The 23,037-nt window shown below is 47.9% G+C and overlaps 1 protein-coding gene across 2 annotated transcripts in view; it reads right to left on the bottom strand.

Annotated features, from left to right (window-relative positions):
• LOC8032344 (cytochrome P450 3A5) overlaps positions 1-9,949 on the bottom strand; it is a 75,414-nt gene extending 65,465 nt beyond the window's left edge. The window contains exon 1 of one of the 2 annotated variants that reach the window (XM_029984665.4): positions 9,757-9,949. The gene's annotated coding sequence lies outside the window, so the exon portion shown is untranslated. The remainder of the gene's footprint in view (positions 1-9,756) is intronic. The other variant, XM_029984663.4, reaches the window with a different exon arrangement.
• Positions 9,950-23,037: the final 13,088 nt, after the last annotated feature.

Genomic DNA, 23,037 nt, shown 5'->3' on the forward strand with positions numbered 1-23,037 from the left:
AGCCCATCCCGCTTTCCACGCATCAGCCTAAAGCCTACACCGCTCCTCCGCGCTCCGAATCCTTTCGGGTCAAGATCAAGCCTACTCTGCGCTTCGACATCACCTCGGTTCCCTCAAGGAACGTCCTATCTGCCATCGATTCGGCTCTAGGAACATCTGGCTACCGAGGTTTCGTGCTACACAAGCCCTCGAACAGTATAACTGTTCCCTTGGCTTCTCTTCATGATGCAAAGAAACTCTGTGTGATCGACAAGATACCGCTCAGTGCGACGCATCATGTCCCTGTGCAAGCGTACTTCGCATCCGGCCCAAATATTCTTCGATGTGTGGTCTACCGTCTCGACAAGAATGAGGGCCCTGAGGAGGTCCTCGACAACCTCTACACTGCCTCTCACAAGGTGCTGCAGGCCAGGTGCTTGGGCACCAACGGTACCTTTCTGCTAACTCTTGAAGGCCCGGGCTCACTTCCCACGCACTTTTATTACCACGGGTCCGTCGTCACCCCTAAGCCTTTCCAGCCGCGACGTATGTATTGCTACAACTGTCTTCGTGAAGGCCACATCCAGAAGGCGTGCCCTAATCCTACTGCAGTTCAGACCTCCCCTGAAGGAGCAGCCGCCCCCAAGTGCGCCCTATGCAAGTCTGATGACCACGAAATTACGTCACCCCTCTGTCCACGTAAACGTCGTGTACCGCGTCGTCAGCCGCCTCCTGGCACCATGGCTAACCGATTTGCCCTCCTCGCTACAGAAGACGACGAAGAATTCCCACCGCTAACATCCGATTCATCGGTCCCATGTACGTACGCACAGAAGGCTCGTGCACTGACGTCACGGAAAGCATCTCGCCAATCCGTCTCGCCGTCGCTACCGAAGATAGCCGACTCCGACGAGTTCGCTTCACTTGATCAGGCGATAGAAAAAACGAAACAACACCTCGCAGAGCTGACGCGCCTCAGGCGTCAGCGGCAACCCCATACGGCGGCCTCCGCTCCGCTGACTGTTCCAGCATCACAGCTCTCGACAACCGCTAGCCCCAAGCCCGCGGCCGCTTCGGTGGCTGCGATAATGACTCTCCTTCATCAGCTGATGGCCATGATCGCATCAGCTTTCAACCTTCCCAATGGCCATTAATACATCATCCATCGTGGTGCAATGGAACTGCCGAGGTTTGACCTCTAAAGTAACTGAAATTAACCTTCGCATAAAAGAAGGCAAGCTGTTTCCCTGGGCCTTTCTCCTCCAGGAGCATAATGCCTTATGTCGCATATCTGGTTTCTGTGGTTACCATACTCCTTCGATTCCGGACCGCCGTCACATAGATAATAGCCTCTACCCTGGCAAAGCTGCGGTTTATGTAAACTCCAGTACCCCACACGTCTCTGAATCTACAGAAATGGTGCAACACTCGCCAAGAGGTCGTCGCTGCCCTCACCCAACCTGCCCGCACCCCTGTGATTCTCGTGTCATATTACGGCCGGCCCTCCTCCTCATCCCCCAACCTAGGCTGGCTTCGTCATCTCCGAGCTGCACACCCCAGCGTTCCTATCCTTGTGGGCGGTGATTTCAATGGCGCCCACTCCGCCTGGGGTTACTCTGCAGACAGCCCACGGGGTACTCATATAAACGACACGTTTTCGGACCGTAACTTCCTCCTCCTCAACCTGCCAGGCACCCATACCCGACCACGCGCTGGCTTGTCGTCACCCGACCTCACATGGTGGCTTGGACCAAGCAATCCACGCTGGCACGTTGAACCCGATACCTGGGGCAGTGATCACGCTCCGATTTTTATCCACCTCGCTGAAACACAACTTCGCAAGTTACGGCGCTTCGTTCGCACCACGTCGTGGGATGCCGTACGCGCCGATGATCGCACAACGACGCTCACCCCAGCGACGGCGTTACAAACGCTGTCTACGGTACTGTCGGTACACACAACCAAAACAACGGTTGACGAAGACCAACCAAATCCAGATACCTACCTCCTCAATCTATGGGCGCACCGTAGGCAAGCGGACCTTTACGTATCACGGAACCCGGATGACAGCTCAGCCCTGGTCGCGTTACACAAGGTTACAGCCAAAGCTCGCCAATATGGAAAACAACTTTGCCGTTCCCGTTGGTTGGATTGGTGTGACTGCCTCTCTTCAACCCGGGGGAACAGACATCTGTGGCGAGTATTCCACGCCATGGAAAAGTCCCCCACAGTTAAAGACTATGCCGAAAGCATCCGCCTAGCCATGGCACTGGACGAGGACGCGTTTGCCCAGCAAGCGGCAGCTCACTTCTTCCCGCATCACGACCGTCCTGCCATTCCGCCACCTCCCAATCCGGTTGAAGATTAGGAGGACCCCGCTGCATATGATTTCACTTGGGCCGAACTTATCTCTGCCATAGAGAAGGTCAAAGCCAACACCGCTCCGGGACACGACGGTCTGCCGTATGCAGTTTTTCGGAATCTGGAAGGTGCTGCCTTAGAATCACTCCTCGAAACTTTTAATGAAGTGTGGCGCACAGGCTTCATCCCACCTGACTGGAAGCACTCGATCGTCGTACCCATTCCGAAAACCGGTCAACCACCCACTAGCCTCTCTGCTTTACGCCCAATTTCTCTTACACCCACAATCTGCAAACTGTACGAACGCCTCGTTGCAGCCCGTTTATCGTGGTGGCTCGAGGAACGTCACTGCTACCCCGACGCCCAGATTGGATTCCGTCCGCACTTTGGTACCGAAGACGGCCTCGACATCTTTGCTAGCGACGTCATCCAGTGCTCGCCACACAGCCACGTTGTACGCACGGTTCTGGCAACGGACATCTCGAAGGCCTACGACAACGTTATGCACCATGCTATTTTAGTCTCTATGGGAATGCTCGGTGTCCCACACCGCCTCTGCCTTACCATTTACTCCCTTCTCTCGAATCGCACCTTTGGCATACGTATTAGGGGGCACTCTGTGGGCCATTTTGTCTCCAATCGCGGTGTTCCCCAAGGCTCGGTCTTGGCACCGACTCTTTTCAACATTGCTTTCATCCCCATGGTGAAAGCATTATCCTCACTTTCAGATATTGGCGTCATGGCCTATGCGGATGACATCACCTTGTGGTCTCGACAGCCGTCCTTAACAAAGCAACAGACTGCCCTTCAAGTGGCCCTTGACACCATGGCCCATCACCTTCAACCACTCGGGCTCACACTGTCGCCTACCAAGACATGCTACGTGCATATAGGCAACAAAGCAGGCCGACGCAGACTCACCACTACACCCATGACTTTTAGTATTGACTCCCAACCTATCCCAGAAGTGGACCGCGTCCGTATACTCGGCCTTTTGCTCCATGCTTCTGGCTCGGGCACCCCCTGGCTTGCTGACATCCGTAAGTCGTCCCGTACCACTCTCGGACTCATCCGCCGCATCGCGCGCCGAGCTGGCGGTGCCCGCTCACATACAGCGCGTCAACTTGTTCGTGCTATTTTTCAGCCCCGAATATTGTACCAAGCTCAGTTTCACAGACTTACTCAAAAGCAGTGGTCATCGCTTGAGGCCCTTAACCGCGAGGCCATGAGAGTTATTACTGGACTACCTCGCATCACGCCCATTCCCGTGCTGCAGGAACACGCACAACTTAACACACTAACAGAGCTCATTGAACAGCGGGAAACGAACCGGGCACGCAAGCGTAGCCTCGCTCTTCATCGACGTCCCTCACTGCCACCCTGGGCCTACTGACAGGTCACCACTAACAGACCCACCACGAACAAGACTCCTCCTCTTCCTGACATTTACCCCGGCGTGTGCACTGTTTACTCCGACGCATAACTTGAGGGGTTCTGTGGGACCACGGCGTTCCACAGCCCTTCCCACCCTTCCATTACTGATCAACATAGGTATTCGATGGATCACCCATCCTCACTTGCACTGGAGCTGCAAGCAATCCTCGATGCCTTACGCTGCCTGCCCTCTGCCCCCAGTTTCTGCTCAGTCAACATTTACACGGACTCCCTCGCCGCCATTAAACATTTAAAGCTTACCCGCGGCACCCTGAAGGTAGCTCAGGAAATTCATACCTTCTGCTCGTCTTATCCCACCTCAGTCCGCATTCATTGGGTGCGCGGCCACAACGGCGATTCAAACAACGAGCTAGCAGATTCCCTTGCACGCGCTCCAACCACTACTTCCTCTTCTCCTACCCCTTTCCCTCCTGACCCACTCCTGGCTCACATCTCCAGCTCTCACCTCCTCCGCATGCGAACACGTGCTCTCATTCCCCCGTGTTCACATCCCCTCCCTCGTAACCTCACCCGAGAGGAGGAGACTTCCCTGCGGAGGATCCGAGCAGGCGTGGCGCTCACCCCCGCGGTCCGTCACCGCTGGAGAGATCGGACGTTACCAGCGACGGGTCATTGTCCACACTGCAGTGCTCCCGCTGATGCATGTGACATAAAACATCTCTTGTGGTCGTGCCCCGAAACAGCCCCTGTGCGCGATCGCCTGCTCAGAGAAGTGGGCCTTCGCAGCAATCGTCCCTCGGACTATGATGAATGGACTACAAACAATTCATACACTGACTCATTGTGCGCGTACCTGCGCGAAACCGGGTTGCATGCCTACCTATAATCTTTACTTCCCTAACCCTATCCCCCTTTCCTGATGCCCCGTGGCAAAACTGACGCAATAAAAAAAAATGTATCATCCCTTGGATGTGCATTTTCAGTAGGTTAGTTATCAATAGGCACCATTTTCAAGATCAGTAGACTCTCAGGTAGATAATAAAGGTTTCTCAAAGATTTGGCCGCTGTGCGACCCGCGTCGGCCAAGTCTACTCTAGCACCGCTCTCTCTCTGTTGTCGTTTCAAGCGCTAGTGTGCCTAGTTTCCTTTCCTTCCGCTGTCCCGGGGTGGCGGTCCCGTCGCCCGTGTATACTTTCCGCCGGATGGCGGTCCCGTCGCGCGCGTTTAGTTTCCTCCGGCTCCTCGGGGCGGGTCTGTGTCGTCTGCTGAACAGCTTCGCTGGTCATCTACCTTCCCAGAGTGGAATGGCTCGTGATGTTTTTCTGCATCGCGGGTTTGGCGGCTGTCGGAGTACAGGAATTCCGTTGCCCCACCATACTGTACAATGGCCTCGCTGCCTTTTCCGCCACACTAGTGTCTACGTCCTGTGCCCTATCGCTCTCTACAACCGACACTACGACAACTGCTCCTCCCTCCATCCCCCGTCTCTTCATCTTCTGCACTCACGTCCGACCCCTTCTCCTTTTCCACTTCCTCTCGCCCTTCCTTCTCCCTCGTTAACCTCACGTCCAGTTGCCATTCCATTGTTTCATGTTTATCTTTGTTGGACCTTTGGGTCGCCTTCACCTCCTCCAGCTGACAATCAAAAGCCTCCTCTTGCACCTCTCGCTTCTTTCTCTCTATGTTCAATTCCGTCCCATATCATTTGATTCCTCGAACACAACCACCCAGTCTCCTTTTTCTATCCTCTTAAAACTTACCCCAAGATTTTAGAGTTCGGCACGGTTCTCCCGTTCCTGCCTGAGCTCATCGTTCAGCTCCTTGACCTGCGACTCGAGCACAGCCCGTTTTTCTCTCTCCTCCATGAACTCCCCCTAAGCTCCTGAAACTTAGCCGCCCACACATATAAATATGGCGAACGTTTGTTTTATCGGTTCGGTGTGGATTTAGTGCTGTGTGCGGCTCGAACGCTCTCGTCAAAGCGTTCTAGCCATCTGCGAACCTATTCGAAGTCCCATGGGTTACACGTAAGGTGTTGTGAAATCACTATCTCAACTAGCAACAGGTGGGTCTTTAGGAACCACAAGAACGGTTCCGAGAAGCGGCCGTATGACTCCGATCGAGATTGGTGAGGTGTTGGAGGTTTGAATTTTAGCTGGGGAATCTGTTTGCCGGAATGTTACTGCCACAGCCGACGAAGGAGCTAACACGAGGTGTGTAAAAAGGATACCGAAACGGTGCTCTTTTTAGCGGAAAGATCTTTGGCGTCGTCAGGTTTGTCGAGGGAGACATTCGATGCTGCCGCGAGACGAAGAAATGTGTTGTGTGTTTCGGAATTTTTCTGCTGCGTTAGTATTTTGGACTGCGTTGGTAGGTATTTTACTCCCACGCATATTATTTTTATGATGTTAGGAATAACGTTTTGTCACTGCTCATTTCAACGTCATAACGCCTGATAATTTTTGCATGCGGTGTGACTTCCTTGGAATGACGTCAATAAAACACATCCGTGTATGTTCGAGCGAAAGTGCCAGAGTGCCTCATGAAAACTGGTAATGTCTCATAAGTGATTTGCGCTAGCCTTTTTTGTCCAATCGGGGCCTCTTAAATCTAAAACTTCTTAGTTTTAGACATAGAGCGGGTAGAAGAGAAAAGCAAACATGGCGTTGCTAGTGTTGTGAACGTACGTTTCTGCGGTAATTTTTTCTTCGACATGATTACTTTAATAGTAACATAATGGTAACGTAAGATAACGTTTACGCCAGTTTTCTTTGTTTTATTAATAACCCGAATACTTTAATGTACGTTTTGAGCATAAATAGTACGTTTTAAAGCGCAGTTCTGCCAGTCGCTCTTCTTTCGGTGCACAGTGGTGTGGCCCAACAACTGTGTGCGTCGCGCGACCGGCTTTTGCGTGCATGTGTCTTGGATCCACAAGTACCGCCGCGTATCGCCAGGTGGTGCGTCATGGGTAGGACCGCGCGGCGCCCAGCTTCACCGCTCCCCTCCTTTAACGCGAATCTGGTTTCTGCGCAGAAGCAGAGCGCACACCTCGTTAGGGTTTGACTGTAAACAGCGCGTTGGCCTGTATACGATCCGACGGAGCCAATCGGGCAGCGTCAAATGTGCCTCGTCACGGCGCTTGTCTTACTTCAGCGTTCGCTGTAATAAGACAAGCGTCGTGGTGAGGCACATTTGACACTGCCCGATTGGCTCCGTCGGATCCTGTCCAAACGTTTTGGCTCGCGGGCCGGATCAAAATTCTGTCGCGGTCTCGATGGTTATCAAATAAAATAATTAAATATAAAACTAATACATAGCTCGCGACTGTAGCCGTTGCTGGGTACTGGCGGTTATTTCGACTCACATGTTTTTTCGACCTACAACTACATGCGGCGTGAAACTAACGCGGCGAACCGAACTCTCGCGCATAAAATACTGGCATGGCAGCTAATGACGTCATATCTGCGAGGTATGTACAGCCGATAAATTGATCTAAATGAGTATTTAAATAGAAAAAAAATTAAGCTAGAGTAAAATAAGGCGGATGAATGTATATTCCAGGGGTGGCCAACGGACGCATTCAAAGAGCCCTAAAAAGAGACCGTTCTATGCGAAGAGCCGCCATAAAAAAAAAAAAGGAGAGCTACATAAAAAAAAAAAGTTTGCTTTTGGCCCCAGTGAATTCCATTGATAAAGCGTTTGCTCAGAGCGTTCGTTCCCTTATAGCGAGTCCTTACGAGCGCAACAAGGACGTTGTCCGATGTGCCTCATAACGGCGTGCGGCGCCTGCGCATGCACGTGTTCCCGTTGTTTTCGCGGCAACAAGGCGTTGATGCAGCAAGCGGTCGGAGCTCGCGCGATGTCATTAAAACAGGTCGGCTGTACGCGCGGTGCACCTGTTCGCTTTGTCTCTAGAAAAAAGTTGGAAGCAAAAATTCAAAATAACCCGCCGAGAAACATACGAGCAAAGCGCCTTTTTTAACATTTTTTTTATAGATTTTTGTTTTAGAACAGTGACTGCTGAAGACACAAGCACGAGCAGCGCGTGTAATAACTACACTCGCAGCTAGGGTGCCTCAATGTCCTTCTGTTTAGGGTGATGCCACCCTTTGTAGCACCCGATGCCGACAGCACGCGCTCACGGGTAAAATACAAAGAAATCGACGAAAACAAAATGTCGCCGTAGCACAGTCAGCGCCACGATCGCGTGCAGGGACACGTTCTTTCACGCCCTTCTGAACAAAAAATAAAAATAAAAGTGTGAGACAAAATGGCCAGATGTCTCCACCCTAAGCAAAGCGCACATGAAGGCACCCTACTCGCAGCATGCTCCTTCGTGATCGCGTTAGGGTGCCTTCATGTGCGCTTTACTTGGGGTGATGACATGTGGCCATTTTGTTTCGAACGCTTATTTTTATTTTTTGTTCTGAAGTGCGTGCGTGAAAGAGAGTGTCTTTACACGCGTTCGTGGCGCTGACTGTGCTACGGCGACATTTTGTTTCCTGCGATTTCTTTGTGTTTTCCCTGTGAGCTCGTGGTGTCGGAATCGGGTACTACAAACGATGGCATCACCCTAAACAGAAGGACATTGGCTACGTTTACATGAATGCGATCGTAGCGCATCGAATCGAGCAGGGACCAATGACACGCAGCCTGTCGTCTTACTTCTTCCTCTTCCACCCAACTGCTACCAATCAAAATCGTGAAATCTCGACTCGATGCGCTACGGTCGCATCCATGTAAATGCAGCCAGCGAGGCACTCTATAGATCGCGTAACTGGCGTAACTTAGAAAAGGCGAGGAGAATGGGAGTGCTCGAGGAAACGCCAGAGCTGCCAGCTCTGGTTGGGCTGTTTGATGGGTAGACATGAAGCTAGCTACATCTTTCCCCGCTTAGTGTTCGAACGCATTCGAAAGCGGACGCCGGCGCTTGACGTTCGAATGCGTTCGAACAGTGAGTCGAGAAAAAGTTCAGCTTTCGTTGTGTCGACCCACGAATCATTCCAACCAGAGCTCGCGCTCTCCAATATCATCCCCTCTTTTAGTGTCTAGCCGATTGCAGCTAGGTGGAAAGAAAGGCTGGAAAGAGACCTTCTGCTAAATTAATCGAGCACCTACTTGCAGTTTGCGAGCATAGATACACGTGCGCTGCTCGTGCGGGCGTCGGCAACAGTAACTGTTCTAAAGCAGACAACTGGGCCAACTTTTGTGCTTTTAGTAAATACCGCTTAGAATTATTCCCGGATGTTTATAAACTACAAAACGCGAATTAAGTTTTTTCCCCCAACGCGATCGCAGTCACAAAAAACAAAATACAAAATAAAAATAAATAAAAAGACAAAAAACGAGCAATGTTTTCTCCCTCAACTTGCTCGCAGCTAGAACAAGCGGTCACGTGATTTGGCGCCGATTATATGACACCCATTCCACCTCGACAAAGACGCTTCTTGATCAGTGGCGTAGAGCGCGAGTATATCTGGGTCAGACTCGTGGCAGCAGGCTCGTGCAAAGTGAGGAACGTTTAAATTTTGCGTCGCTGCGGTGCTCCGCGTACCGCACTATCGGAACCTTTGAAGCATGCTTTTAAGCACACTCCTCGCGGTCACGGTACCACCCAGGCGCGCGCTTAAAAGCATGCTTCAAAGGCTCAGGCAGTGCGGTACGCGGAGCACGGCAGCGGTTTGCTTAAGGTCCCTATTTTTATTATGTGCTTCGAATAAAGCCAGCGCGTGCAGCGCTTTTATCAACGGATCCAGAATTCTGCTTCCCACCTGCCGACCGTCATCACGCAGCTCGTGATCTCTCCCCGCCGAAACGCTGAAACCAACTGAACGCACTACAATCGCCTAGGGGCGTTTCGCTCGCATTCCGAGCTCGAATGTCAGACTTTACAGCCATTGTAAGGGTCCCTCGCATCCCTAGTTCCCCTCGTGGAAATACCCGGTGCCTTTAGCTCCACGAAGGGCGTCGTCAGCGAGCCGCCGAGCGAGGTGGCGAATGAAGGCCGTCTGCACTCACCGCGAACGAGCCGCCCTCGATCCAGCCTTGAGCTCCCTGCTCCCTGCTTTCACTGCCGCCGTTCCTACTTGGGTCCGGCAGGGCGGCGACACCGCCGCTGTGAAGAGAGCCTAGATTTGAGACATTGAGCACCTCGGTACACCGCGGAGACCTCTTGCAATTTGATGGCGGATGCCTCCTGCGCCGATTGGTGGCAAGTGCGCATGCTGCGGGTCGCCTGGGGCGAGGAGGAAAGACGCTTCGCGCTTCGTTCCCTCCTTGCGGCTACACGTGATTCTGATCGAGCAGTTGGAAACACTCCGCCGCCTAGGCTCACTGCTGTTCTTCTGTCGGAGTCGATAAGCGAGTGACGGCCAAGGCCGGGCGGATATGCCGCGTGTGACGCAGCTCTCCGACGAGACTAGGGGTTTGGGAGCGGGGCCCTGTGGCGGGAATTTACGAGACGAGTAGCGAGACCGGGGTTGGCGGGAAACGCTTCGTGTAACAAAATTTAAAATGCGGCTTTTGTTTAGAATCGCTGGTTGAATGCAGCAGGCAATACGTGGCAGTGGTTGGCAGCTCTAAAACAAGTAAATAAAGGGGATGGCAAGCATGCACCAGCATTTATTTTTTCCTTTTATGTCGCACAAATGTCGAAAAAACAAACAAAACAGATAACAGGATGGCGTCCGTCGAAACTAGCTGCTCGGCAGGTTCGCCGGAGTCGTGCCAAAACGGCCCCGGGGAATCCTCCTAGATACTTCGATGGAAGCGAGGAACTCGAAACGAACGGATGACACTCGAAACGTTTAGGTAATATCAAAACAAAACTGGTGACACTTGGAATATTTATTAATTTCACAAAGGCATTCGACCGCATAAATCATGACACATCGCTTACAAAGTTGTATCTTCATGGTTTTCGTGGTGTTGCTTTACAAATAATAAAAAAAGTTATCATAATGATCGATATCAGTGTGTTGAAATAAATAAAACAAGATCTAATCTTCAGCCGCAATCCGCTGGAGTGCCACAGGGCAGTGTTTTGGGACCGCTGTTTTTCAACTTGTATATTAATGACATGGTAAACATTAACGCAAATGTGACCTACATTATTTATGCAGATGAAACGAGTTCAGTCTTTTAAGAGTTAACATGGATCAGGTAATTAGTAATGGTAATCATTTTCTTTATAAACTAAATGCTTGGACATTATCGAATTCTTTCCAAATAAATGTAAGCAAAACGAAGGCCGTCTTTTTAGATCCCGGAATACAAATTGTAGTTATGCGTCTGTGCTTTCTCTTCGTACTGGTGCTATTGATATAGTTGAGAGCATGACAGTGTTAGGTGTAATTTTTACTGAAAACATGCTTTGGAATGAGATGATACAATATACGTGTAGCAAAGTCTCGAAGGCTGTGGGTACGATGTACAGTTAGCTATTGCTTCGTAGTATATGGAAATACGACTATGACTATCCAGCAAATACATATTCTCCAAAAAGAGCGATTCGTATAATATGCCACACTGCCTATGATAGCCAGACGAAACCATTGTACGAAAAATTCAATATTCTGGAAGTTATCAATTACGATAGTTCGAAACGTACCCTCTCATACAAAAAGTCCTCATGTCATAACCATGTATTCCAATCAATACCCCACCTTGCAACTTCAGTTAACAGACTTACAATACTCGTTGTGCAGATATCTGGTCAGTACCGCTCTTCAGGACCAATTGCGGCAATTAAATGGTGAGATCCACACTACCGCGTCTTCCAAAATTGTTGCAGTGAATTGAACAAAAATATTTTGAGTGGGTCTCGAAAATAGGTGCGTTCTCCTTCTGTGACGGGCTTTCGTAAGTATTTCACCGCACAGTTAGAGCATGAAGTGATTGTATGATTTAGTTTATTCTTTTCTATCTTTGATACTAATATTGTTTGTTGATAATTATGCTAATGTTATAGGAAATGTGTATGTGTGTGTGTGTGTTTGCGTTTTCCCTCTGCTGCTGGTATCGGGGCAGAGGATTGTCAACCAACACTGAGTTTTTTTTCTCAGCTGCCTCTCCTCTCCAAGTAGAGGAAAACATTTTGAAACTTGAATTTGGATACTGAGAGATGTTGCGAGCTCGCACGATCACGAAACATCGCCGGACAAGGCACGGGTTCTCAAATTTGAAATAGTAAACGAATGCCTGAAGAAAGTCAACCCATGAACGCTTGAAGACAGTTTTTCTGAAAGATGACTCACTTTTCACTTTAAATGATTTGTCATAAAAGCAGCGTGTAGTAGAGGGCTATAACGTTTGTACTCCACCAGCTAAACACTTTGCCGATTTCAAAGAGTTCCTGGATTAGGCGCGGGTGCCCAAACACGAAACGATGAACCAATACCTGGAAATAGTCGAACCCTGTCTCTTTCTAGACAAGTTTACTCAAAGATGGCTCATTTTAGAGGATTTTCCATAGCAGCAGCTTATAGTTTTGATTTCTCAATTATGTATTTCGTAACCGGCTAAGTTCCCGGTCGGCCTAAAAAATGTTCCTGAATAAGGCGTGGGCGTTCAAATTTCAATACATAAACGAATGCGTAGCAATGGTCAAACCATAACCAATTTGAGACCGGTTTTGTCAAGAATCATACAAGTATTTGCCATAGAGCCAGGGTGGGCTCGAGAGCTTTACATTTTTTACATTCAACCCTTAGTTGGGGACTGGTTTGTCCTCAAAAGTTCCCTGGTAAAACGCGCGGGTGCCCATATTTGAAAAGATGAAGGAAGGCGTAAAAACGACCGAACCATCACCGATTTTAGACTGGTTGTCAAAAAAAAAAAAAAAAAAAAAACCGATCCATTTTGAGGTATTTGTCACTCCACCAGGATGGGCTCGATGGCTCAGCATTTTAACGGCCGAACCATCCCCACTTTGAGACCGGTTTTCTAAAAAAGAACTCATTTTGAAATCTTTTCCACAATACCAAAATATGGTCGAGGGCTCTAAATTTTATACTCCAGGTTTAGTTGGGGTCTGGGTTGTCCTAAAAAAGTTACCTGGCGAGGCGCACGTGCACAAATATAAAAATATGAACGAGTAAAAAAGGCCGAACCATCCAAACTGTAAGACCGGTTTTCTCAACAAGAACTCACTTTGAAATCTCTTTAACAATACCAGGATATGGTCGAGGGCTCTAACTTTTATGCTTCAGCTATAGCTGGGGATGGGTTGTCCTAAAAAAGTTCCCTGGCGAGGCGCACATGCACAAATATCAAGAGGAACGAGTAAAAAAGGCCGAACCGACCGCACTTTGAGACCTGTTTTCTCAAAAAGAACTCATTTTGAAATCTTTTCCACAATACCAGTATATGGTCGAGGGCTCTAACTTTTATGCTCCAGCTATAGCTGGGGTCTGGGTTGTCCTAAAAAAGTTCCTTGGCGAGGCGCACGTGCACAAATATCAAAAGAGGAACGAGTGAAAAAGGCCGAACCATCCGCACTTTGAGACCGGTTTTCTCAACAAGAACGCACTTTGAAATCTCTTTCACAATACCAGGATATGGTCGAGGGCTCTAACTTTTATGCTCCAGCTATAGCTGGGGTCTGGGTTGTCCTAAAAACGTTCCCTGGCCAGGCGCACGTGCACAAATATCAAAAGAGGAACGAGTAAAGAAGGCCGAAACATCCGCACTTTGAGACCTGTTTCCTCAAAAAGAACTCATTTTGAAATCTTTTCCGCAATACCAGTATATGGTCAAGGGCTCTAACTTTTATACTTCAGGCTTAGTTGGGGTCTGGGTTGTCCTAAAAAGTTCCCTGGAGAGGCGCACGTGCACAAATATCAAAAGAGGAACCAGTAAAGAGACCGAACCATCCGCACTTTGAGACCGGTTTTCTCAAAAAGAACTCCTTCGAAACCTTTTTCACAATACCAGTATATGGTCGAGGGCTCTAACTTTTATGCTCCAGCTATAGCTGGGGTCTGGGTTGTCCTAAAAAAGTTCCCTGGCGAGGCGCACGTGCACAAATATCAAAAGAGGAACGAGTAAAAAGGCCGAACCATCCACACTTTGAGACCGGTTTTCTCAAAAAGAACTCACTTCGAAACCTTTTCCACAATACCAGTATATGGTCGAGGGCTCTAACCTTTATGCTCCAGCTATAGCTGGGGTCTGGGTTGTCCTAAAAAAGTTCCCTGGGAAAGCGCACGTGCACAAATATCAAAAGAGGAACGAGTAAAAAAGGCCGAACCATCCGCACTTTGAGACCTGTTTCCTCAAAAAGAACTCATTTTGAAATCTCTTTCACAATACCAGGATATGGTCGAGGCCTCTAACTTTTATGCTCCAGTTATAGCTGGGGTCTGGGTTGTCCTAAAAAAGTTCCCTGGCGAGGCGCAGGTGCACAAATGTCAAAAGAGGAACGAGTAAAAAAGGCCGAACCATTCGCAATTTGATACATGTTTCCTCAAAAAGAACTCATTTTGAAATCTTTTCCACAATACCGGTATATGGTCGAGGGCTCTAACTTTTATACTTCAGGCTTAGTTGGGGTCTGGGTTGTCCTAAAAAAGTTCCCTGGCGAGGCGCTCGTGCACAAATATCAAAAGAGGAACCAGTAAAAAAGACCGAACCATCCGCACTTTGAGACCGGTTTTCTCAAAAAGAACTCACTTCGAAACCTTTTCCACAATACCAGTATATGGTCGAGGGCTCTAACTTTTATGCTCCAGCTGTAGCTGGGGTCTGGGTTGTCCTAAAAAAGTTCCCTGGCGAGGCGCACGTGCACAAATATCAAAAGAGGAACGAGTAAAAAAGGCCGAACCATCCGCACTTTGAGACCGGTTTTCTCAACAAGAACGCAATTTGAAATCTCTTTCACAATACCAGGATATGGTGGAGGGCTCTAACTTTTATACTTCAGGCTTAGTTGGGGTGTGGGTTGTCCTAAAAAAGTTCCCTGGCGAGGCGCACGTGCAAAAATATCAAAAGAGGAACGAGTAAAAAAGGCCGAACCATCCGCACTTTGAGACCGGTTTTCTCAAAAAGAACTCACTTCGAAACCTTTTCCACAATACCAGTATATGGTCGAGGGCTCTAACTTTTATGCTCCAGCTGTAGCTGGTGTCTGGGTTGTCCTAAAAAAGTTCCCTGGCGAGGCGCACGTGCACAAATACCAAAAGAGGAACGAGTAAAAAGGCCGAACCATCCGCACTTTGAGACCGGTTTCCTGAAAAAGAACTCATTTTGAAATCTCTTTCACAATACCAGGATATGGTCGAGGGCTCTAACTTTTATGCTCCAGCTATAGCTGGCGTCTGGGTTGTCCTAAAAAGGTTCCCTGGCGAGGCGCACGTGCACAAATATCAAAAGAGGAACGAGTAAAAAAGGCCGAACCATCCGCACTTTGAGACCGGTTTTCTCAAAAAGAACTCACTTCGAAACCTTTTCCACAATACCAGTATATGGTCGAGGGCTCTAACTTTTATGCTCCAGCTATAGCTGGGGTCTGGGTTGTCCTAAAAAAGTTCCCTGGCGAGGCGCAGGTGCACAAATATCAAAAGAGGAACGAGTAAAAAAGGCCGAACCATTCGCAATTTGATACATGTTTCCTCAAAAAGAACTCATTTTGAAATCTTTTCCACAATACCGGTATATGGTCGAGGGCTCTAACTTTTATACTTCAGGCTTAGTTGGGGTCTGGGTTGTCCTAAAAAAGTTCCCTGGCGAGGCGCACGTGCACAAATATCAAAAGAGGAACCAGTAAAAAAGACCGAACCATCCGCACTTTGAGACCGGTTTTCTCAAAAAGAACTCACTTCGAAACCTTTTCCACAATACCAGTATATGGTCGAGGGCTCTAACTTTTATGCTCCAGCTGTAGCTGGGGTCTGGGTTGTCCTAAAAAAGTTCCCTGGCGAGGCGCACGTGCACAAATATCAAAAGAGGAACGAGTAAAAAAGGCCGAACCATCCGCACTTTGAGACCGGTTTTCTCAACAAGAACGCAATTTGAAATCTCTTTCACAATACCAGGATATGGTGGAGGGCTCTAACTTTTATACTTCAGGCTTAGTTGGGGTGTGGGTTGTCCTAAAAAAGTTCCCTGGCGAGGCGCACGTGCAAAAATATCAAAAGAGGAACGAGTAAAAAAGGCCGAACCATCCGCACTTTGAGACCGGTTTTCTCAAAAAGAACTCACTTCGAAACCTTTTCCACAATACCAGTATATGGTCGAGGGCTCTAACTTTTATGCTCCAGCTGTAGCTGGTGTCTGGGTTGTCCTAAAAAAGTTCCCTGGCGAGGCGCACGTGCACAAATATCAAAAGAGGAACGAGTAAAAAGGCCGAACCATCCGCACTTTGAGACCGGTTTCCTGAAAAAGAACTCATTTTGAAATCTCTTTCACAATACCAGGATATGGTCGAGGGCTCTAACTTTTATGCTCCAGCTATAGCTGGCGTCTGGGTTGTCCTAAAAAGGTTCCCTGGCGAGGCGCACGTGCACAAATATCAAAAGAGGAACGAGTAAAAAAGGCCGAACCATCCGCACTTTGAGACCGGTTTTCTCAAAAAGAACTCACTTCGAAACCTTTTCCACAATACCAGTATATGGTCGAGGGCTCTAACTTTTATGCTCCAGCTATAGCTGGGGTCTGGGTTGTCCTAAAAAAGTTCCCTGGCGAGGCGCACGTGCACAAATATCAAAAGAGGAACCAGTAAAAAAGACCGAACCATTCGCAATTTGATACATGTTTCCTCAAAAAGAACTCATTTTGAAATCTTTTCCACAATACCGGTATATGGTCGAGGGCTCTAACTTTTATACTTCAGGCTTAGTTGGGGTCTGGGTTGTCCTAAAAAAGTTCCCTGGCGAGGCGCACGTGCACAAATATCAAAAGAGGAACCAGTAAAAAAGACCGAACCATCCGCACTTTGAGACCGGTTTTCTCAAAAAGAACTCACTTCGAAACCTTTTCCACAATACCAGTATATGGTCGAGGGCTCTAACTTTTATGCTCCAGCTATAGCTGGGGTCTGGGTTGTCCTAAAAAAGTTCCCTGGCGAGGCGCAGGTGCACAAATATCAAAAGAGGAACGAGTAAAAAAGGCCGAACCATTCGCAATTTGATACATGTTTCCTCAAAAAGAACTCATTTTGAAATCTTTTCCATAATACCGGTATATGGTCGAGGGCTCTAACTTTTATACTTCAGGCTTAGTTGGGGTCTGGGTTTTCCTAAAAAAGTTCCCTGGCGAGGCGCACGTGCACAAATGTCAAAAGAGGAACGAGTAAAAAAGGCCGAACCATCCGCACTTTGAGACCGGTTTTCTCAACAAGAACGCACTTTGAAATCTCTTTCACAATACCAGTATATGGTCGAGGGCTCTAACTTTTATGCTCCAGCTATAGCTGGGGTCTGGGTTGTCCTAAAAAAGTTCCCTGGCGAGGCGCACGTGCACAAATGTCAAAAGAGGAACGAGTAAAAAAGGCCGAACCATCCGCACTTTGAGACCGGTTTTCTCAACAAGAACGCACTTTGAAATCTCTTTCACAATACCAGTATATGGTCGAGGGCTCTAACTTTTATGCTCCAGCTATGGCTGGGGTCTGGGTTGTCCTAAAAAAGTTCCCTGGCGAGGCGCACGTGCACAAATATCAAAATTGGAACGAGTAAAAAAGGCCGAACCATCCGCACTTTGAGACCGGTTTTCTCAACAAGAACGCACTTTGAAATCTCTTTCACAATACCAGTATATGGTCGAGGGCTCTAACTTTTGTGCTCCAGCTATAGCTGGGGTCTGGGTTGTCCTAAAAAGTTCCCTGTCGAGGCGCACGTGCACAAATATCAAAAGAGAAACGAGTAAAAAAGGCCGAACCATCCGCACTTTGAGACCGGTTTTCTCAACAAGAACGCACTTTGAAATCTCTTTCACAATACCAGTATATGGTCGAGGGCTCTAACTTTTATGCTCCAGCTATAGCTGGGGTCTGGGTTGTCCTAAAAAGTTCCCTGTCGAGGCGCACGTGCACAAATGTCAAAAGAGGAACGAGTAAAAAAGGCCGAACCATCCGCACTTTGAGACCGGTTTTCTCAACAAGAACGCACTTTGAAATCTCTTTCACAATACCAGTATATGGTCGAGGGCTCTAACTTTTGTGCTCCAGCTATAGCTGGGGTCTGGGTTGTCCTAAAAAGTTCCCTGTCGAGGCGCACGTGCACAAATGTCAAAAGAGAAACGAGTAAAAAAGGCCGAACCATCCGCACTTTGAGACCGGTTTTCTCAACAAGAACGCACTTTGAAATCTCTTTCACAATACCAGTATATGGTCGAGGGCTCTAACTTTTGTGCTCCAGCTATAGCTGGGGTCTGGGTTGTCCTAAAAAGTTCCCTGTCGAGGCGCACGTGCACAAATGTCAAAAGAGGAACGAGTAAAAAAGGCCGAACCATCCGCACTTTGAGACCGGTTTTCTCAACAAGAACGCACTTTGAAATCTCTTTCACAATACCAGTATATGGTCGAGGGCTCTAACTTTTATGCTCCAGCTTTAGTTGGGGTCTGGGTTGTCCTAAAAAAGTTCCCTGGCGAGGCGCACGTGCACAAATGTCAAAAGAGGAACGAGTAAAAAAGGCCGAACCATCCGCACTTTGAGACCGGTTTTCTCAACAAGAACGCACTTTGAAATCTCTTTCACAATACCAGTATATGGTCGAGGGCTCTAACTTTTATGCTCCAGCTATGGCTGGGGTCTGGGTTGTCCTAAAAAAGTTCCCTGGCGAGGCGCACGTGCACAAATATCAAAATTGGAACGAGTAAAAAAGGCCGAACCATCCGCACTTTGAGACCGGTTTTCTCAACAAGAACGCACTTTGAAATCTCTTTCACAATACCAGTATATGGTCGAGGGCTCTAACTTTTGTGCTCCAGCTATAGCTGGGGTCTGGGTTGTCCTAAAAAGTTCCCTGTCGAGGCGCACGTGCACAAATATCAAAAGAGAAACGAGTAAAAAAGGCCGAACCATCCGCACTTTGAGACCGGTTTTCTCAACAAGAACGCACTTTGAAATCTCTTTCACAATACCAGGATATGGTCGAGGGCTCTAACTTTTATGCTGCAGCTATTGCTGGGGTCTGGGTTTTCCTAAAAATGTTCCCTGGCGAGGCGCACGTGCACAAATATCAAAAGAGAACGAGTAAAAAAGGCCGAACCATCAGAACTTTGAGACCTGTTTCCTCAAAAAGAACTCATTTTGAAATCTTTTCCACAATACCAGTATATGATCGAGGGCTCTAACTTTTATACTTCAGGCTTAGTTGGGGTCTGGGTTGTTCTAAAAAAGTTCCCTGGCGAGGCGCACGTGCACAAATATCAAAAGAGAAACGAGTAAAAAAGGCCGAACCATCCGCACTTTGAGACCGGTTTTCTCAAAAAGAACTCACTTCGAAACTTTTTCCACAATACCAGTATATGGTCGAGGGCTCTAACTTTTATGCTCCAGCTATAGCTGGGGTCTGGGTTGTCCTAAAAAAGTTCCCTGGCGAGGCGCACGTGCACAAATATCAAAAGAGGAACGAGTAAAAAATGCCGAACCATCCGCACTTTGAGACCGGTTTTCTGAACAAGAACGCACTTTGAAATCTCTTTCACAATACCAGGATATGGTCGAGGGCTCTAACTTTTATGCTCCAGCTATCGCTGGGGTCTGGGTTGTCCTAAAAAAGTTCCCTGGCGAGGCACACGTGCACAAATATCAAAAGAGGAACAAGTAAAAAAGGCCGAACCATCCGCACTTTGAGACCGGTTTTCTCAACAAGAACGCACTTTGAAATCTTTTCCACAATATCAGGATATGTTCGAGGGCTCTAACTTTTATACTTCAGGCTTAGTTGGGGTCTGGGTTGTCCTAAAAAAGTTCCCTGGCGAGGCGCACGTGCACAAATATCAAAAGAGGAACGAGTAAAAAAGGCCGAACGTCCGCACCTTGAGACCGGTTTTCTCAAAAAGAACTCACTTCAAAACCTTTTTCACAATACCAGTATATGGTCGAGGGCTCTAACTTTTATGCTCCAGCTGTAGCTGGGGTCTGGGTTGTCCTAAAAAAGTTCCCTGGCGAGGCGCACGTGCACAAATATCAAAAGAGGAACGAGTAAAATAGGCCGAACCATCCGCACTTTGAGACCGGTTTTCTCAACAAGAACGCACTTTGAAATCTCTTTCACAATACCAGGATATGGTCGAGGGCTCTAACTTTTATGCTCCAGCTATAGCTGGGGTCTGGGTTGTCCTAAAAAAGTTCCCTGGCGAGGCGCACGTGCACAAATATCAAAAGAGGAACGAGTAAAAAAGGCCGAACCATCCGCACTTTGAGACCTGTTTCCTCAAAAAGAACTCATTTTGAAATCTTTTCCACAATACCAGTATATGGTCGAGGTCTCTAACTTTTATGCTCCAGCTGTAGCTGGGGTCTGGGTTGCCCTAAAAAAGTTCCCTGGCGAGGCGCACGTGCACAAATATCAAAAGAGGAACGAGTAAAAAAGGCCGAACCATCCGCACTTTGAGACCGGTTTTCTCAAAAAGAACTCACTTCGAAACCTTTTCCACAATACCAGTATATGGTCGAGGGCTCTAACTTTTATGCTCCAGCTATAGCTGGGGTCTGGGTTGTCCTAAAAAAGTTCCCTGGCGAGGCGCACGTGCACAAATATCAAAAGAGGAACGAGTAAAAAAGGCCGAACCATCCGCACTTTGAGACCGGTTTTCTCACCAAGAACGCACTTTGAAATCTTTTCCGCAATATCAGGATATGTTCGAGGGCTCTAACTTTTATACTTCAGGCTTAGTTGGGGTCTGGGTTGTCCTAAAAAAGTTCCCTGGCGAGGCGCACGTGCACAAATATCAAAAGAGGAACGAGTAAAAAAGGCCGAACCATCCGCACTTTGAGACCGGTTTTCTCAAAAAGAACTCATTTTGAAATCTTTTCCACAATACCAGTATATGGTCGAGGGCTCTAACTTTTATGCTCCAGCTGTAGCTGGGGTCTGGGTTGTCCTAAAAAAGTTCCCTGGCGAGGCGCACGTGCACAAATATCAAAAGAGGAACGAGTAAAATAGGCCGAACCATCCGCACTTTGAGACCGGTTTTCTCAACAAGAACGCACTTTGAAATCTCTTTCACAATACCAGGATATGGTCGAGGGCTCTAACTTTTATGCTCCAGCTGTAGCTGGGGTCTGGGTTGCCCTAAAAAAGTTCCCTGGCGAGGCGCACGTGCACAAATATCAAAAGAGGAACGAGTAAAAAAGGCCGAACCATCCGCCCTTTGAGACCGGTTTTCTCAAAAAGAACTCACTTCGAAACCTTTTCCACAATACCAGTATATGGTCGAGGGCTCTAACTTTTATGCTCCAGCTATAGCTGGGGTCTGGGTTGTCCTAAAAAAGTTCCCTGGCGAGGCGCACGTGCACAAATATCAAAAGAGGAACGAGTAAAAAAGGCCGAACCATCCGCACTTTGAGACCGGTTTTCTCAAAAAGAACTCACTTCGAAACCTTTTCCACAATACCAGTATATGGTCGAGGGCTCTAACTTTTATGCTCCAGCTATAGCTGGGGTCTGGGTTGTCCTAAAAAAGTTCCCTGGCGAGGCGCACGTGCACAAATATCAAAAGAGGAACGAGTAAAAAAGGCCGAACCATCCGCACTTTGAGACCGGTTTTCTCAACAAGAACGCACTTTGAAATCTTTTCCGCAATATCAGGATATGTTCGAGGGCTCTAACTTTTATACTTCAGGCTTAGTTGGGGTCTGGGTTGTCCTAAAAAAGTTCCCTGGCGAGGCGCACGTGCACAAATATCAAAAGAGGAACGAGTAAAAAAGGCCGAACCATCCGCACTTTGAGACCGGTTTTCTCAAAAAGAACTCATTTTGAAATCTTTTCTACAATACCAGTATATGGTCGAGGGCTCTAACTTTTATGCTCCAGCTATAGCTGGGGTCTGGGTTGTCCTAAAAAAGTTCCCTGGCGAGGCGCACGTGCACAAATATCAAAAGAGGAACGAGTAAAAAAGGCCGAACCATCCGCACTTTGAGACCTGTTTCCTCAAAAAGAACTCATTTTGAAATCTTTTCCACAATACCAGTATATGGTCGAGGTCTCTAACTTTTATGCTCCAGCTGTAGCTGGGGTCTGGGTTGTCCTAAAAAAGTTCCCTGGCGAGGCGCACGTGCACAAATATCAAAAGAGGAACGAGTAAAAAAGGCCGAACCATCCGCACTTTGAGACCGGTTTTCTCAACAAGAACGCGCTTTGAAATCTCTTTCACAATACCAAGATATGGTCGAGGGCTCTAACGTTTATGCTCCAGCTATAGCTGGGGTCTGGGTTGTCCTAAAAATGTTCCCTGGCGAGGCGCACGTGCACAAATATCAAAAGAGGAACGAGTAAAAAAGGCCGAACCATCCGTACTTTGAGACCTGTTTCCTCGAAGAGAACTCATTTTGAAATCTTTTCCACAATACCAGTATATGGTCGAGGGCTCTAACCTTTATACTTCAGGCTTAGTTGGGGTCTGGGTTGTCCTAAAAAAGTTCCCTGGCGAGGCGCACGTGCACAAATATCAAAAGAGGAACCAGTAAAAAAGACCGAACCATCCGCACTTTGAGACCGGTTTTCTCAAAAAGAACTCACTTCGAAACCTTTTCCACAATACCAGCATATGGTCGAGGGCTGTAACTTTTATGCTCCAGCTATAGCTGGGGTCTGGGTTGTCCTAAAAAAGTTCCATGGCGAGGCGCACGTGCACAAATATCAAAAGAGGAACGAGTAAAAAAGGCCGAACCATCCGCACTTTGAGACCGGTTTTCTCAACAAGAACGCACTTTGAAATCTCTTTCACAATACCAGGATATGGTCGAGGGCTCTAACTTTTATGCTCCAGCTATAGCTGGGGTCTGGGTTGTCCTAAAAAAGTTCCCTGGCGAGGCGCACGTGCAAAAATATCAAAAGAGGAACGAGTAAAAAAGGCCGAACCATCCGCACTTTGAGACCTGTTTCCTCAAAAAGAACTCATTTTGAAATCTTTTCCACAATACCAGTATATGGTCGAGGGCTCTAACTTTTATACTTCAGGCTTAGTTGGGGTCTGGGTTGTCCTAAAAAAGTTCCCTGGCGAGGCGCACGTGCACAAACATCAAAAGAGGAACGAATAAAAAAGGCCGAACCATCCACACTTTGAGACCGGTTTTCTCAAAAAGAACTCACTTCGAAACCTTTTCCACAATACCAGTATATGGTCGAGGGCTC

The sequence above is a fragment of the Ixodes scapularis genome, unplaced genomic scaffold (genome assembly GCF_016920785.2).
Source record: "Ixodes scapularis isolate PalLabHiFi unplaced genomic scaffold, ASM1692078v2 PGA_scaffold3__209_contigs__length_174095766, whole genome shotgun sequence".
NCBI classification, from domain to species: domain Eukaryota; kingdom Metazoa; phylum Arthropoda; class Arachnida; order Ixodida; family Ixodidae; genus Ixodes; species Ixodes scapularis.